General features: G+C 36.5%; 1 protein-coding gene across 1 annotated transcript in view; it reads right to left on the bottom strand.

Moving 5' to 3' along the window:
• The window catches only part of LOC148650563 (protocadherin-1-like), a 166,673-nt gene extending 162,454 nt beyond the window's left edge, over positions 1-4,219 (bottom strand). The window contains exon 1 of the mRNA XM_088604536.1: positions 4,183-4,219. The gene's annotated coding sequence lies outside the window, so the exon portion shown is untranslated. The remainder of the gene's footprint in view (positions 1-4,182) is intronic.
• Between the last annotated feature and the right edge of the window lie 11,288 nt (positions 4,220-15,507).

The following is a 15,507-nucleotide window of genomic DNA, read 5'->3' as shown; positions in this document are numbered from 1 at the left end:
AGACTGATCCCTGACCTTCAGACTTCATTTTAAATCACTGCAGCTCATGTTTTATTTTAACTAATGCCTTAAGGTTTTAAAGGATATATTAATATTAAGAGGATTAAACTATATCCAATCCCTGCTATGCCAGTGTTTTTGGAGTTTGTCAGGGCACTAAAGGTGCCATGTACATAGGAAAGACACACAAGACATTGTGCATACCAGGCTAATGTTAAGCCATTGAAGTCTTTGAAAATAGCAAAACTGCTCGCACCCTGTTCACTGTTAAATTGATCCATATTTTTTAGAAGCTGCAGTTTAACTATAGATTCTAATTATGTCAAAGATGCTCTCATAACTATTAATATTAATAACTATTTGACATTTCTGCAGATATAGAGGATCTAATTAAAATCTGAAATAACAAAATGATGGGTTTGGAATACATCTCCAGACTTATCCTTTGTATCCTCCACAGTGCACTGCCAAATATCTTTCAGACAGCCAAGCTGATCTACTTTTGTTGTCTGTAACAGGCTCAATAGAACTGAAGCAATCCTCTCGGTATTTCACAATGTGCTGATGAAGGAGTGAGCAATCACTTGAAGCATTTTTACCTCCAATGAAAAAGGTAAGTAATTTCAACTATTTGTAGCTAAGATGAGATGACTCACCTCCCATCTGTGTTAAGAAAAAGAAGGATGTATTTTACTGCCTAAATTGTATGAGGTTTACTGGAAACTGTGTAAAGATACATTAGATAGCTTTATAAGGGGACATTTTTATAATGTTATTTAATAACTAAAAGGCACTGTATTCTAAGTGAAGAAGTTCAACTTAATTTTACAATCACTTTTCTACAATTATTTTCACAAACAGAATGTCATAACTTGTGGTATTGACAAAACTAAATTGGAAACTTTATAAAAGAAATATAATTTTAAAGTGAAATCTCTAAATGTACAGATCTGAAAAGGCTATAATAAATGAGTAATGAATACTGAAACGGATGGATGGGCAAGTATTAATATAGTCATATTTCATTGAAACACTGGCCCACTGGCCAAAATGTTTTATTTAAAATTCGATTTAGTAGTCAAACATCAGAATATAATCTGCATGTTTGCCATTTTAAATAATCACGCCGTGTTCAAAGAGCTTTTTATAGCTGAAAGCTTCTGCACAACTACCACCAAGCCGAAAAATACAGTATACTGTCTGGTTAGAGAAGCAACGCTACTGGTCACAGTGACAACAGTCTACAATACAATAGAATTATACATGTGCCATATGGACATCAGCAACATTAGGAATATCGTACTCAAACTGAAGCAGGATTCAAAATGAACTAATTAAAAAACACACACCTAATAATCAGCCCCTTCAGCAGGCTCAATGGAGCCATAATGAACGTGAGGGGACAGTTATTTTTTACGTCTACAGAATCTGTCCCCTTTTGAGTTTGCAGCTTCTGTCATCTTGTGGAGAGCGACATCTCCTAGGACATGCTTTCAGAAACAGAAAGCAAAACCATTAATTCATAAGGCAAAAGAATGGAGGCATTAGCCATGGCAACATTTCATTGAAGTTTTTTTGCCATTTTTATGTGCTGCTGTGTAGAGTAAAGTTTTAGAAAAAGATCCAGTTAGCAAGACACTTGAACTGCATTCCTCTGTATTTATAGAATGCTTGGTTGAAGTCACGTTTTCATCCAACACTGCTACCCTCCCAAAAATGTCAACATTCTTGTTTTCAACTCAGTGTTGTTACCATCCTTTCTGCTGTTTTAACCTAAACAAAAGGGGCTTAAAGCCTTGTAAAAGAATAATTGATATTCTGACAAACACCTACCCTTCTGACATACCAGTAATGTATTAAATATGTACAGCAAGCTGTTTATCACTCATCCATGCCACCTGGCACAAAAAGCTTTTAAATATCAGAGTTTTAACAGTAAAGAATAGTGAAAATAATCTGAAGTTCACAATGCAGGATGCCTTGCTGCCTGCCACAAAAGTATAAGCCAGGTGATTCAATGGAATTATCAAGCTTTTTTCTTTGTCGATGCTTTTAAATACAATAGATTGTTGAAGATAATAAGGTTTGTCTAGCTGTGCCACTGAAAATCCATTTGTCAACACTGACTTCCAGCAAAAGACAAATACAGTAGGAGCTAAATAGAATGTAATCAGTAACAATATTTTGTGGGTTTAAAGAAGCTCTGTAATTACAGTATAAAACATATTCATGGAAGGGATTTAAGGTCACAGTGTTCTACACATTTTCAACTTTGGCACAAATCTCTAAGGACTAGGATAGACCTTAGGTTGACCAAGATTGAAAATTTCCCCTTTGGGGAATGTATACAAATGGAAAACTACCAGGAATAATCTGTTGGTGTTAACAGAAAAAAACAGTGTTATATTTGTGATGGAAATATAAGTCTCACCTTTGACTTTCTGACCTTCTGTGCTCAAAGCTGACCCCATCAAATTCAACACCCTCATGCAAACCCTTAAGAGATCATCCACTGGAAAGCTTTTGATTGGTCACTGACTGAAAGGTGTGATGTTTAACTGCTTCTCAGAGTGACTAGGCAATGGGCAGTTTATGGTTAGATTAATTGCCTTATCCCGAGAGGCCCAGTGCTTACAAAATCACTAAATGTCCTCATCCGTCACAACACAGTGCACTTAACTCTTGCAAAACATCTGTAGCATTAGTATTTTATTGAATTCTTAGTTGTAATTGGATGTAGTTATGTATTGCATTTATATTGTGCAAAAACTAAAGCAAGTACGGAGAAATCTGTGGGCCTGCATATTGCAGGATATGGTCATTTTTATTCAGTGCAGTTATTGTATTCAAGAGTCATCTAGGGAATACAGGGTTTGTGTCTCAAGAGGCTAAAATCAAGAACAACATGCTTGAACGTGGGTGGTCTAGGGTCCCCCTGGAGATAAAGAGGATTATTTTAATTATTTCTTTTAGACTGTGTTTGGCTAGATTAGTCCTAAATGAGATGCTGGTAACTGTTGCCTTTTCGGTCTACTTTAACAGTCTCATAGCCAGGGCAAATTGAGATGCAGAGCATGTGGGTTAACATAGTTAGAACTAAGCACTGTAACAAAACACAGCTTCGTTAGGTAGTAGGTAGTGCTTTCATTTGTTCTTTAGGTTTAGATGGCATTTAAAAGCTACCACTTAAGCAGTAAGCTAATCACCTGCTAGAAAGTCACCTAAGAGAAAGTCTAATGAAATAGTGAAACATAGCACAAAGAACAATAAACGGTAAAAGGTCATCTACTCGTCTTCTTTAGGGAACTGCACTTTCAGGTAGATCTGCACTATCCCATTATACAACAAACCGCTTCCACTAAAAGAGCACAGATAATGTCATCTGTTGTATGTTGCACTGTTTGTTTCTCTACACTTTTCCAGCAATCTGTGACAACAGCAATAAATGCTTAATGCTGTTATTCTTAGTAAAATATTTGCGTGAACTGTGTTTATGTATAATGGAAAATGGAAATTTTGCTCTAGATAAAAGATGACATATTAATAAATGACTGTCATTATTAATTAATTAAATTATTGATGTTAATTCTCCCTTTGACTTTTATAGTTGTCAAAAGATGTTTCTGTTTAGATGTGGGATCACCAGCATTAGAACAAGTGAAACATTCTCCAAACAACTGGAATATTCCCTATCCTCTGGCATCAGGGCTGCCAACATGATGCAAACCACATGGGCTGATGGAAATTAAATGGCATCTTAACAAGTAAATCAAAGAAATGTGATGTTTTGGCCAATCTGTAATAAAAGGGAAGGCAACACAAGGAGAAAGAAATTCAGTTTTAAGCTCTCGTCTTACCGTCTCAGCCATTTGCCTTAATAAATAACAACACATTTGCCATATGATAAATGGTCATGCTGAATGTTTTAGCATGTATTAAGTGAGCAGGTTAACACAATTTCAGTTTTTGTATGATGCAAAAAACCATGAAGATTTTATCTTTAATTCTTTTATCCATCTATTTCCTATCCACCTTATCCAATACTGGGTTGCACGGGAGCTGGAGTTTATCTATGCAAGCAATGGGAGCAAAGTGCGATACACCTGGACAGAAGCCAGCCACAACACAGGGCACACTGACATACACTTAAACCAAGGACAGTTTTCACAGAAGACAATCTACCTTTTCCTTCCACCTTTGGACTGTGGGAAGAAACCGGAGCACCCGGAAGAAACCCATGCAAACACTGGGTGAGCTAGGAAGCAATGCCGCCCAGCTATGTTGTTTGCTATTAACAGTGACATCAGCAGACAAAACAGGAGCTTGTCCACAACAGCAAAATACATCTCACATCTTTTCTGAAGACTACCTACATCACAGCACTATTCACAACAGACTCAGAAAATACATAAGCCATGCTTATGTATTTTTATTTTTTTTATTTAAATGTGCAGTGTTGAGCTTTCATATAAAAGGTTGAGCCCACCAGGCTAATTTAAGATACAGATCATATATATGAGACAGATAATCCAACATCAAAAAACACTAGAAATAATAATGGCATTAAGAAGCAGTTACACACAAATGTGTAATTATATTAAAGAATCTGCATGCATATTGCATATTACACACATCACCAATTTGCAAGCTTTTAGAGAAATGTGCATTTATTTTCACTACATTAAAATCACTTAGATTTTGCATGGATTTCAAAATAAATTTTAAAACCAATCTGATTCCAGCAAGGAGGTGGAAGCAGAATGGAGACGAGACAAAAATGGTGTTAATATGACAACACTTCATAAAACATTAGGAGCACATGTTGATACGGCTACATTACTCTGCTCTCCTCCCCACTGATAGCTGATGTGTGGTGAGCGTTCTGGCGCACTATGGCTGCCGTCGCATCATCCAGGTGGATGCTGCACATTGGTGGTGGTGGAGGGGAGTCCCCATTACCTGTAAAGCGCTTTGAGTGGAGTGTCCAGAAAAGCGCTATATAAGTGTAAGCAATTATTATTATTATTATTATACACAAAATAAAGAAAATTTATGACTATTTTAAAATTAACATTGATCGAAGCACTGCAGACTTTGTAGGTGACCATTTGCAATTTTACTTACTACAGTGAAAATCGACAACATGTAGCAATTCACTAGGCAAGGGTGTGGGAATATGGAACAAGCTACCCAGCGATATTGTAGAAGCCAATACCCAGGAGTTATGAAGCCAACTTTATACAGTCTAGATATACCAAATGGCCTTTTCTCTCCTTTAAAATTGTTCTTACACTTCTGTGCAGCATAAATATATCTGCAGCTTTTAACACACCTTGAACATCCCATGTCATTTGCCAAAGTGTTTTTAATCCCAACAAAATGTAATCTAGCTTTGATAAACGCAAGTTCGTCCTTCAGCATCCTGCATTTTCCCCATTTATTTTTTTATGTATGTGCTTCAGTTTTCTCCATTCATACTTCATACAAAACTAGAATGCCATCTCATGTAGAGTTCTTTGCTGAACATCTCCGCATTCTTTGCTGGTGTGCCATCGCATATACTGCATTTTAATTAGTTATCAGCGGGATTTTTGCATACAGTCATTTTTAAAACACCCCAAGAAAGTACAACTAAAAGCTAAAACTGAAGACAACAAACAGCTTTGTTAAACAAATCTGAAATGCACTGCTTAAGCTGTATTGCAGGAAACAGAATTAGAAAACTAACTATAAAAGAAAACAAAACTAAACTAACAAAGACATTGGTATTAAATACATGTCTTCTGCCAGAGACACGAGGGGAATTTTCACTTACCAAAGTGAAAACATGCAACATAAAAAGATGAATGGTTTTCATCATTTCAAATCATTAGTGTCTGCATATTTGTATGTTATTTTAAATCAACATGCATCTGTGTAATATTCAGTTTACTAATATCCTGAAGTGGCACATTAAAGAAAGTATGATAAAAGCTTTTGCCGAAACCATCAGTTTATACTTCTACCCAGAAGTAATGTCACCTGAAATGTCACTCATTCTAGTTCTGCTAAAACCAAGGAAAGATAAATGATGTTAGAACTAGGCACCCTAATTTAAAACAAACCACAAAATCCCCCACCACACACACTCTCCTCCCACTTCAAAGCAAAACACCATTTCCATATGACCACAAATGCATCTAATAACGTCAGTGGTAAAATGCTAAATCATGCAGAACGATCTGTAGCTTCAAACATGGGAAGTAGTTTGTTACTGTCACAATTATGTTAACATCAAACTCTCTAGATCTCACATTTTATTCCATTCAAATAGCAGTTTAAAACTATTTTGACACATGAAATTACTCTCAAAAAGCTATAAGAACACTGGCCCCGGTCATCTGCGACAAATGCATAGTTCACATTAAACTGACAAGTGTAAATTATAGGACACATTCCTTGAGTCATTACAAAATATGCAACTTTTTAAAACACATTTTTTCCCGTGTAATTAAAAATGAATTCAGATAATAGTTTCCATACTTCTTTAACATTGCAATGTCATTTTAAGACATATCATTCTAAAAACTGCACATTAAGTTGAAATAATCTATCGGCGTTCTATAATTGTCCTGCACTTTGACCTTTTGGGTGCAGGGCATTACACTATATAATTTTGAAATCTCTATTTTTATGTCTCATCATAATTTTAACGTTGAATGCAGCAGAAATACGCCTGGACTCACTTAAAGACAACCGCTTTCATTAATAACTATACGTGAAAATAATGTTGATCATTGCTGTAGTTAAACACTACTTTTGGAATGTAAGACTATCGTAATCACGGTCAAGACATAAAAATGTTTCGCCAGACATTTAAAACTGCCCTATTTTAAAATCGCTGTACATATCATGACGTATGGCTGCTAGACACTTATTAATCGCTCTGTTTTAACAATTCAAAATCAATATCTGACTTTAGTGAGAATCATGTCCAGTCCATGATAGTGCTCAAAAAGATTTCCAGACACCAGCCTCGGCTTTCGTCCAAATCCAGAATTACACTTTCCAGATTAATTAATGACTACCTCGGAAAAACAGGGTCAAACCGGAGAGTGGAGAACGTATTAATGAGGAACAAAATCCTTCTGCTTGCAAATATTATTCTCTACTACAACAGATCTCCCCGCTCCTTTCATTTTCAGCTTAACCTTTCGGAGAGCAACTGACTGCATTGCCTATTCAGTGGCGCTCAACAGAACAATGTTCGTATTCTTTCTACGTAAACTGATAAGTAAAAAAAATCAAATAAATTGCTCTGTCATCTTAAATCAATCCATTTTTAATTGGGCTAAACCCAGAATGTAAATGAATTAGCAGGGCACTTCAAACTGAAAGGCAGAGTACCTGATTTCGAATATGTATAATTTGTACGTGAAGCAAGGTAGTAGCACCCTAACAAGAGTTTCTTTCAAGGCTCGTTCACTTTGGGTGAGCAGCAGAACAAGTCTGATGATGCTGCATTCTCCCTCTCATGACACTGTTGCTCCTTGGCTCACAAACTGCATTTAATCCTATTAAAACCACCGCCGTTAGATCCACCGTCTCATTACCAAAATCCGATTCACTACTCCTCCTTAACCGTGTTATTTCAAATACATCATTATTTTGTGTAAACCACAGCTCTTCATAAAATCAAACCCTTCCGTTCAACTTTTTTTTACATTGTTTTAATGTGTCAGTGTACGCGGTATTCATTAGCTTCTAAATGAGTTTACGGTACGATGCAGGTACAAGTGTAGTTGGAATAAATATTTGGTTTCAGCAGTAATGTAGCTTATAACACAGTATAAAAAAGATTTCCTAAATTTCAGAATGCAGGAGATTTACAGCCCTGAAACTTTCGATGTGCACTGGTCACCAAATGGGTATTTACACACTTCAACGAGTCGGCATTTTCACACGTTTTTCCTAAGGTGGAACAAAAGGCTATTAGGATGTAAAACATTCCCTAAAGATCGCACCTCTGGTGCACAACCTCGAATAACAGGTTTAAACCACACCGTGAAAACTGTGGCAACCAGAAGAAGCTGTAAAACCGGAATCTCCAGTTACGACAACAGCAAGTGAACTGTCTGCTAAATTGCACGGGGAGCGGAAGACTGGTAGACTACTAAAATAAAGCAAAATATAATCAGATAGGAAGTCAACAAAGATTTAGTTAACTCTATCAATTATACATCACATTTATGGTTTTCTTCGCAGAGAATGGTACGTCTTGACGACTAATGTCGAAATCAACCGCTGACTGCGCTTTCCTAATGAGCTACAGGTGTTCATCGGAGAACACCGTGGATTACATTAAACTTGAAAAACACAAAAACGTGCAAACCACAATATATTTAAAATTCTGGTCACCGATGCTTTTGCGCAAGAAAACCTCACCACCAGCGAAATGTTAATAAACTACACTACAACATTCTAATTGACAACACTTGTGAACAGACATTTTATAGTCTGCGCTTTATTTCATTGATAGCGAAGATATTGTGCGTAGATTAACAGGTTCCATTGTTATTTTATCTAGAAAAAATTGGGAAACTATGCATTAGGCATCAGGCACAGTGAAGCCTAACAGTAATATTATACCATGCTGTATTTGCGTTATGCGCTGTATTTCCTTGGTTTTTTAAGCGCTTTCATATCTGTTATCTAGAGCCGTGCATTTAAAAAATATTGTCAGAGCGTCTATACCATCGGTATAGCCTGAACCACAGACACAGCACAGGGAAGTAGTAGGGGTAAAAAATAGATCAATACGTGTTTCATGAGAGCAGCAAGCTCTTCAAAAAAGACTAGCTCACAGCTTGGCGGTCCCGTGTGGTATGATGGATATATGAATGGAAAATATTTCTAAATAAGTGGAAGCAACATGCACTGTATATTGCTACAGTCGGAGTTGAAATAGTTTACAAAGATTGTTTTTTATATAAATTATAATAGAGATCAGAATTCAAACCATTCGGTGAATAAAAATGTTATAATTGTGGGGAAGACAACAAGTGTTCCCTTCATATACATTTGAGTCTTTAACGCCGCGACACTTTTTTTATACCTAATAATTCGCTGACTGTTTCATGCGAAGCCATTATTATTTAAATAGTGCTTTCAATTTGAAAGCTCAAGAGCTAATGTTTGAACGCATTATGTATTCAAGTTGTGAGTAAATGCTTTTGAATAAGAATCGCCCCGTTTCCTACAATACACGTACATTAACTTACAAACTTAAAAGAATAGGAACACTTAAGACTAGTGGATGTGTGCTGTGAGTACATCATAAAACATGCTAAGTGAATGCGGAATCATTTATATTTCTGAACGCGAATAATACAACATATGATGAAATACACTGCAATGAGGTTTCACTTGTGTGTTATTAAGTTACAAATAATGTTTCACTTTCAATTGTATTTTTATTTGTAACCTTCTGAATCTCCTACCTTAGCGGGCGAGAACTCCTCTAAGCCGGCTCCGTGCGCTTGTGCCGGGCTAGGAGCGGCGCTCTCTCTCGGTTCTCTAAGGCAGCCACTTCAGCCCACAAACTCCCACGTTTAAAAAAAAAATCCAGCTTTTAAGAAAACGCCATCCGCAGAGGAGCAAAAAACCCCCAAAGAATCCTCTATACCATCGGTGAAAGCTATTCCACAAATCCTTCTAAAGGTCCACACGGTTTTTGCTGCCGTCTATTTCAGTAAACACTGCGATGGATGGAAACGTATCAGTCCGACAAAATCTTGATTGCAGTAATGCCCACGTGATTTTCCCCCTACAGAAAGCAGCCCAAAGTGTCTGAAACTCCGAACTGGTCTTACTGCATTCCGTTGCTCGGGCTACAACGCTGTGTCACTGCCACTAAGCTCATAATATATCGTCATCTTAATGCATTTTCACTCTTATGGGTTTTCCCATTCGATATGAATTATACAGAATAAAGTGACGAGTTCTGGTCAACGGCTTCCAAACCACGTACACTTTCTACCCTTTTTAATCTTTTTTGGCACTCTGCAATCTTAGGATGCCCCAGACTCGTTCACACAGCAGCACACCTTGCACGGCTCGGGCAATGCATATGAGTGTGAAGCAATTTCCAATCCCTCTTCTCTTCTCTCTCTGTGTACGAGGCTCGCAGGAGAGGAGACACGGGAGGTGGAGCTATTCGGGAACTCTTCAGCTTTATCAGATTTGTTAGTACTTAACCATCACCTGCTACACAGGGATTATTTTAGTGAGAAGTATCTTACTCTTTAAAAAACATTATTTTATCAATAAGAATCAGACAATACTACGGATCTTAGAACGGATTAGATATTATAGTGGTGAAATAAGACGCATAGCCCTATTCGTATCAAATTAAAGAGACGTATTGACAAACAATTTTTGGTATCAGTTATCAGTAATTTTTAAAATATTCCGTCTGGCAGAGCCTCAGTTCCCATTTCCTTGAAGTTTTGTAACGCTTTTCTCATATGACATTTCAAAACGCATTAGCTTTCAAGCACCAATGTGAAGACAGGTCGCCAGAAAATCACGCATTAGCCAACGATTTTCCACTCATTGGAAGACCGTTGTTAATCAGTTTTCTCTGATAGGCCATACAGAAAGGGTCAACAGAAATACTTGCCGTTTTCAATGAGGGAGTAGGGTGTTCAGTCGAGGTTTTTACAGATTTATGTTTCGCTATTGCAATGGGAAATGGAATAAGTATAAGGAAAAAAAGGTCCCCTAGCTCTTGACCAAGTATCGAAACCTACAATAATACAAGGATAGGGTTCTGTGAATGTTGTTTGTTGAGAGAAGATAATACGCTAGTAAATGGGCTTTTTACTCGCTCGGTTTAGAGATGCATTTCAATCGCCCCCTTGCACAATCCTAACCTCTCGCGGAAAATTGCTTCTGATAAGGAGGATGAGTGTTTCAAATCTACATTTCTTAGTGAGATATGCTATGAAAGCATACATTTGCGTGTCTTGTGTTTTGTTCCGAAAATTGTTTTGGTTTGTTTATAATAACTACACAAGAAATCCCTTTTCAAAAGCAATACCACGTCCAAGGTGTATATGAACTGTGGTTAGAACCAATAGCGGCGGTTAAAGTCGATAATGTAAAACTGCAGGACGGTAAGAGGAATAAATAATGTTCAATAATCCATCATCACTTGTTGCCATTTTCCATTATGATAGCAATGAGAGTGCTTGTAAAATATGAAGTAATGTCCATGCTTTCGTAGATGCTGTGTTTGATATGTAAGAAATTATTAATTTCATTCTGAAACGACTGTTTCGTTCACTAAAATATGAAACGTGTCCATCCTTGATAAATAATCTGCAATTGACTCGAGTCACTTTAAGACCAGAAAATACGTTCATGTGAAAACCTATGCGGTACAATCAAGCACAGTATGATGTAGTCAGTACTGGTGATTTTTTGTGAAGATATATGTGAATGCTACGTTATATTGTAACGTTAATTTAACGTGTAATATCTGCTTTCCGCCAGACACACACTGTAAGATACCAAGACCTAAAATGAAAAAAAAATCTGAATTGCTGTCAATTGTCCAGCACTACCCAGCGGGAAGCTTTCTTTGTTCTAATGGCGCCACCTTCAGGTATTTATACGAATCTCTAAGAAGAAAAAATATGCAGCACCCCCGTTATCATGTTGTGAAGACAGTCGAGAGGTTTTCGTTCTAAGGCACAATAGTGAGTTTTATGACCTGTTTGTCATATATTGTAACAGTGCCTACAACAAGGTTTTAGAAACGCGTGGAAAATCAGAATACAATGTTTTTAAAACAAAGGTTCAAATGTCAGCTTCAGTATGTTGTTGCAACAAGTACAGGTTAATTCATCCCGTCACTCCTAATGCATAGCCGAAACGTTTTTTTCTTAAAAAAAAAACTATTTTTGATAATTTGCTGGCCACTTGCTGTTCTAGCTCCCTACTCGAACTGTACAGTATGTTATTTTAGGCCTCACGTTAAACTTATGATTAAAGTTGTTATTAACTTTGAATTCAAGCATTTGTGTTTTCGTAAAAGACTTTAAATGTATTTTAATTGACTTTTTGCTATTATACTTGCATTAAACACATTAATTATGAAATACAATATATTGCAAATTATTCAGAAATTCAGAGCATTTTACATGGTTTATTACTGGCAAACATATCGGATAAAACACATTTAAATATGTATGAAGACTATTTTGTCTAGTATAAATATCTTCAAACACTCAACACAAACACACATCATACATTATATTACTGCAATTAGTAATTACTGCAGCAAGCTTAGTTTTAAGACAAATTTATTTTCAACAGAAAACTCATTTGCTGTTGAGATATAACCAGTGCTGCCATGATTTTTTTGGCCTGAGGCCACTACTTTAAAGAATGACCACCATACCAGAACAGAGATTCAGACTGTATATCTTGTGAGCTGAACAGTGAGATTCAGAATTGTAAAAAGGGTAACAGAACCATATATTAATGAGCTCATCAAAGACATTTGTCAGAAGCGGGTTAAGGCCTATAGGTTCTTCATTAGACACTGAATTAAACTCTTATCTTGCCCCTGAGCAGGATGAAAGGTTGAGCAAACACTGAGATCAGGATCAAAGCTGAGTGATTCACAATGGTATAAAACAGCCCCCAATCAAGACAGAAGTCAGGAATATGAAACAGATGACTTTTAGGTTAGGTTAGAGAACACTGTCATTGTTGTAAAGTGTCATGAAAGTCAACTACATGAAAGCACTGTATTCAATTATGAACTTTGAGATTTGTTATATTCAATACAATACTTGCAATATTGTCTTATCTTGCTCTTAATTTTGCTTTTTTTTTCAAAGTTGAAAAGAAGGAATTTCTTTTATGACCATATGGCACACAGCTAAATAAACCAACAGTTGGTCCATTTTTAGTGCCTTTAACTATTTGGGTCTTACAGAAACAGTTTACAGAACAGTCTGTTACATTGAGGGAGGTAAAACTTCATTTCCTTTCATACAGAATCCAGTTATCTAAAGGTGACTCACAATAAGCAAAAAATTCAGTAATATTGTTCTACAAGATTTTGCCTTGCAAACAAAAATATTACCATTGATTTTTTCAGCATATACTAAATCATAGAAATATATGAGAATCCAAAGTACACATAAAACATGTATTTTCTAGAGCTGTCAAACTATAAAGAACTAACTTCAGTGACATTTTCTTCTTTAACATTTCATCATATATGCTGTACATATGCAAAAAACATTGTTTATGTAATTCTGAAATTTTTGGTCTGATATCTTCACTGTCTGGAAAGTATTTGATGAGATCAGAAACACTTTAAAATGTATATTACAATTTCTTTCTTTCTTTTAAGTCTTTTCCCTTCAATACAGTACAGGTCTGGAATTTTTTTATGAAGTACATGATACCAAATGTCTTCCTTGCTGTCCTGTTTAAATAATTTGTCTCACTTTACTAATGTTACCAGCTATTCCGAATCTAAGTAATCAATTACATTTGTAATTCCAATTATATTTTACCCTTGCTGTACTTAGCATTATGGAGCATGTTTTCAAGGAAATCAAAATGAACATGCCTTTTTTATTGAATCAAGTAAGATCATTTTTACAGATGTACTATCTAACCACAGAAGCATCTAAAACCCTTTAGAAGGTTAAAAAAATGAATATAGATGCTCAAAAAGCAACGTAGTTTTCAGAGCAACAGATTAGTTAACCTTTTGTGTATAGAAATAACTAGGAAGTGATGTCTTGTTCAGCTGTTGACAAATATATACACCCATTGCTTGTACCTATTTCAAGAGAATTGACCATTTTCTATGTCATTAGGTACTTTGAAAATATATAGGTTGCATCTGCAAAGCAGTAAGCACTACCATAGAAAATGTAACACTATATATAAACTGGTGTCTATGAAAACCATAACGCTACCTCTATAGTGTGAGCTGCTTGAATGAGTACAATATTAACATTTTTTAAAATAATGATGTTATGCCTTGGCCGGTGGCCGCGCACTGCTGTGGTGGAAAAGACAAGCTGGGATCTAACTACAGGACTCAGATTTCTCTGTGGAGCTTTGTGAAGACCAGAGGGTGAGAGGAGCAAAGTAAGCTGGCAGAGGCAGACTGACAGGTAAGCAGACTTACAAGAAAAGACTGATGGGTTGATGGCTGACAGAAAAGCCTGGTGAGTCGAGGCTGACAGCGGAAGCCTGTTGAGTCAAGGTATGACAGGGAGAGTTTGGCAAGTTGAGGATGACAGGGAAAAACTCCCCACTGGATCAGTGCCGACAATGGGTGATGATCTGAAAGGAGAAATAGGATGGTGTTTCTGGGATTCAGGGTTCTGCAAAAGCAGGTTTCCCAAAGCAGGCCGGATGCTACACTACCCTAGGATATCTCAATTTTAGAGCACTGATCCAGTGTGGTTTTCGGGCTTAAATGTGGTGCCTAATTGGAGGGCAGAATGGACGATTGGGTGGCTTATTGGAAGAGAGAGAGAGGCAAACAGATAAGCACCCCAACCTGGTCCTCACAGGCTCGGGAGGTATGCAAGTGCTTATGGGAATACTGAGGCTTCCCTTGGCAATCTCAGCTACTCCCAGCTAAGGTGTAACAGATAAGTGATAAGATAAGATACTTTATTTAAATAGTGGTATGGAATATATGAACACTGTCTTGTGTATATATTTATATGAACACATATATGTCTATGTGTAAGTTTGTGTAATTAATTATAACAATTATAACAGATTCTGACTAATTCTTTTTTCAGTTTTGCTATAAACAGTGTATTAAATTTCCTTTCAATACATTGTTATCACATTCTATTTCATATCTATTGAACACATTACATATGCACTTGAAAATACATTTGATATGAACATAAGAAATAGAAAACCCAAAATAATATACACCCCCTGTCCTGTTTTCCCTCCATGTGTGGGAGCACTGTTATGGGCACTGAAAATAAAGCCACAGTATACGGCTGCAGGAGAAGTAAAATGCTTCAAGGCTTTGACTGCATCAACAGCTGCACTCCATGCATACTCCTTCAAACGCTCACTGGCAACATGGATCCAAGAAGAAGAGAGATCTTAAAACTCTATACTCTGCAGTTCAGCTTTTATTTTTGTTTAATTTATGTATACCTGTCTCTTATGTTTGAAACTTTTATTGTACAATACCTTGTTATACACTGAAATGAACTGTATAAAATAAAGGCTATTATTATACATTATATTAATATAGACCAGGATCTATCTTTCTGGCTGCACACAGTCCAGCCAGCCATGTCCATTTCTACCTACAGAACGTGAGAAGTGAATGAATTAATCGCATTGATTAGGATTTTTGGATGTACAGTTAATAATATTCCAAATATTGTCCCAGGAAATAATTTCATCTGTGACTATCAAGTGAAACATTAACCCAAACCAACAGCATCCACA

The sequence above is a fragment of the Lepisosteus platostomus genome, chromosome 13 (genome assembly GCF_059453375.1).
Source record: "Lepisosteus platostomus isolate fLepPlt1 chromosome 13, fLepPlt1.hap1, whole genome shotgun sequence".
In the NCBI taxonomy this organism is placed as follows: Eukaryota; Metazoa; Chordata; class Actinopteri; order Semionotiformes; family Lepisosteidae; genus Lepisosteus; species Lepisosteus platostomus.
The sequence above is the reverse complement of the archived record's forward strand: the minus strand, read 5'-3'. Positions and strand labels throughout refer to the sequence as shown.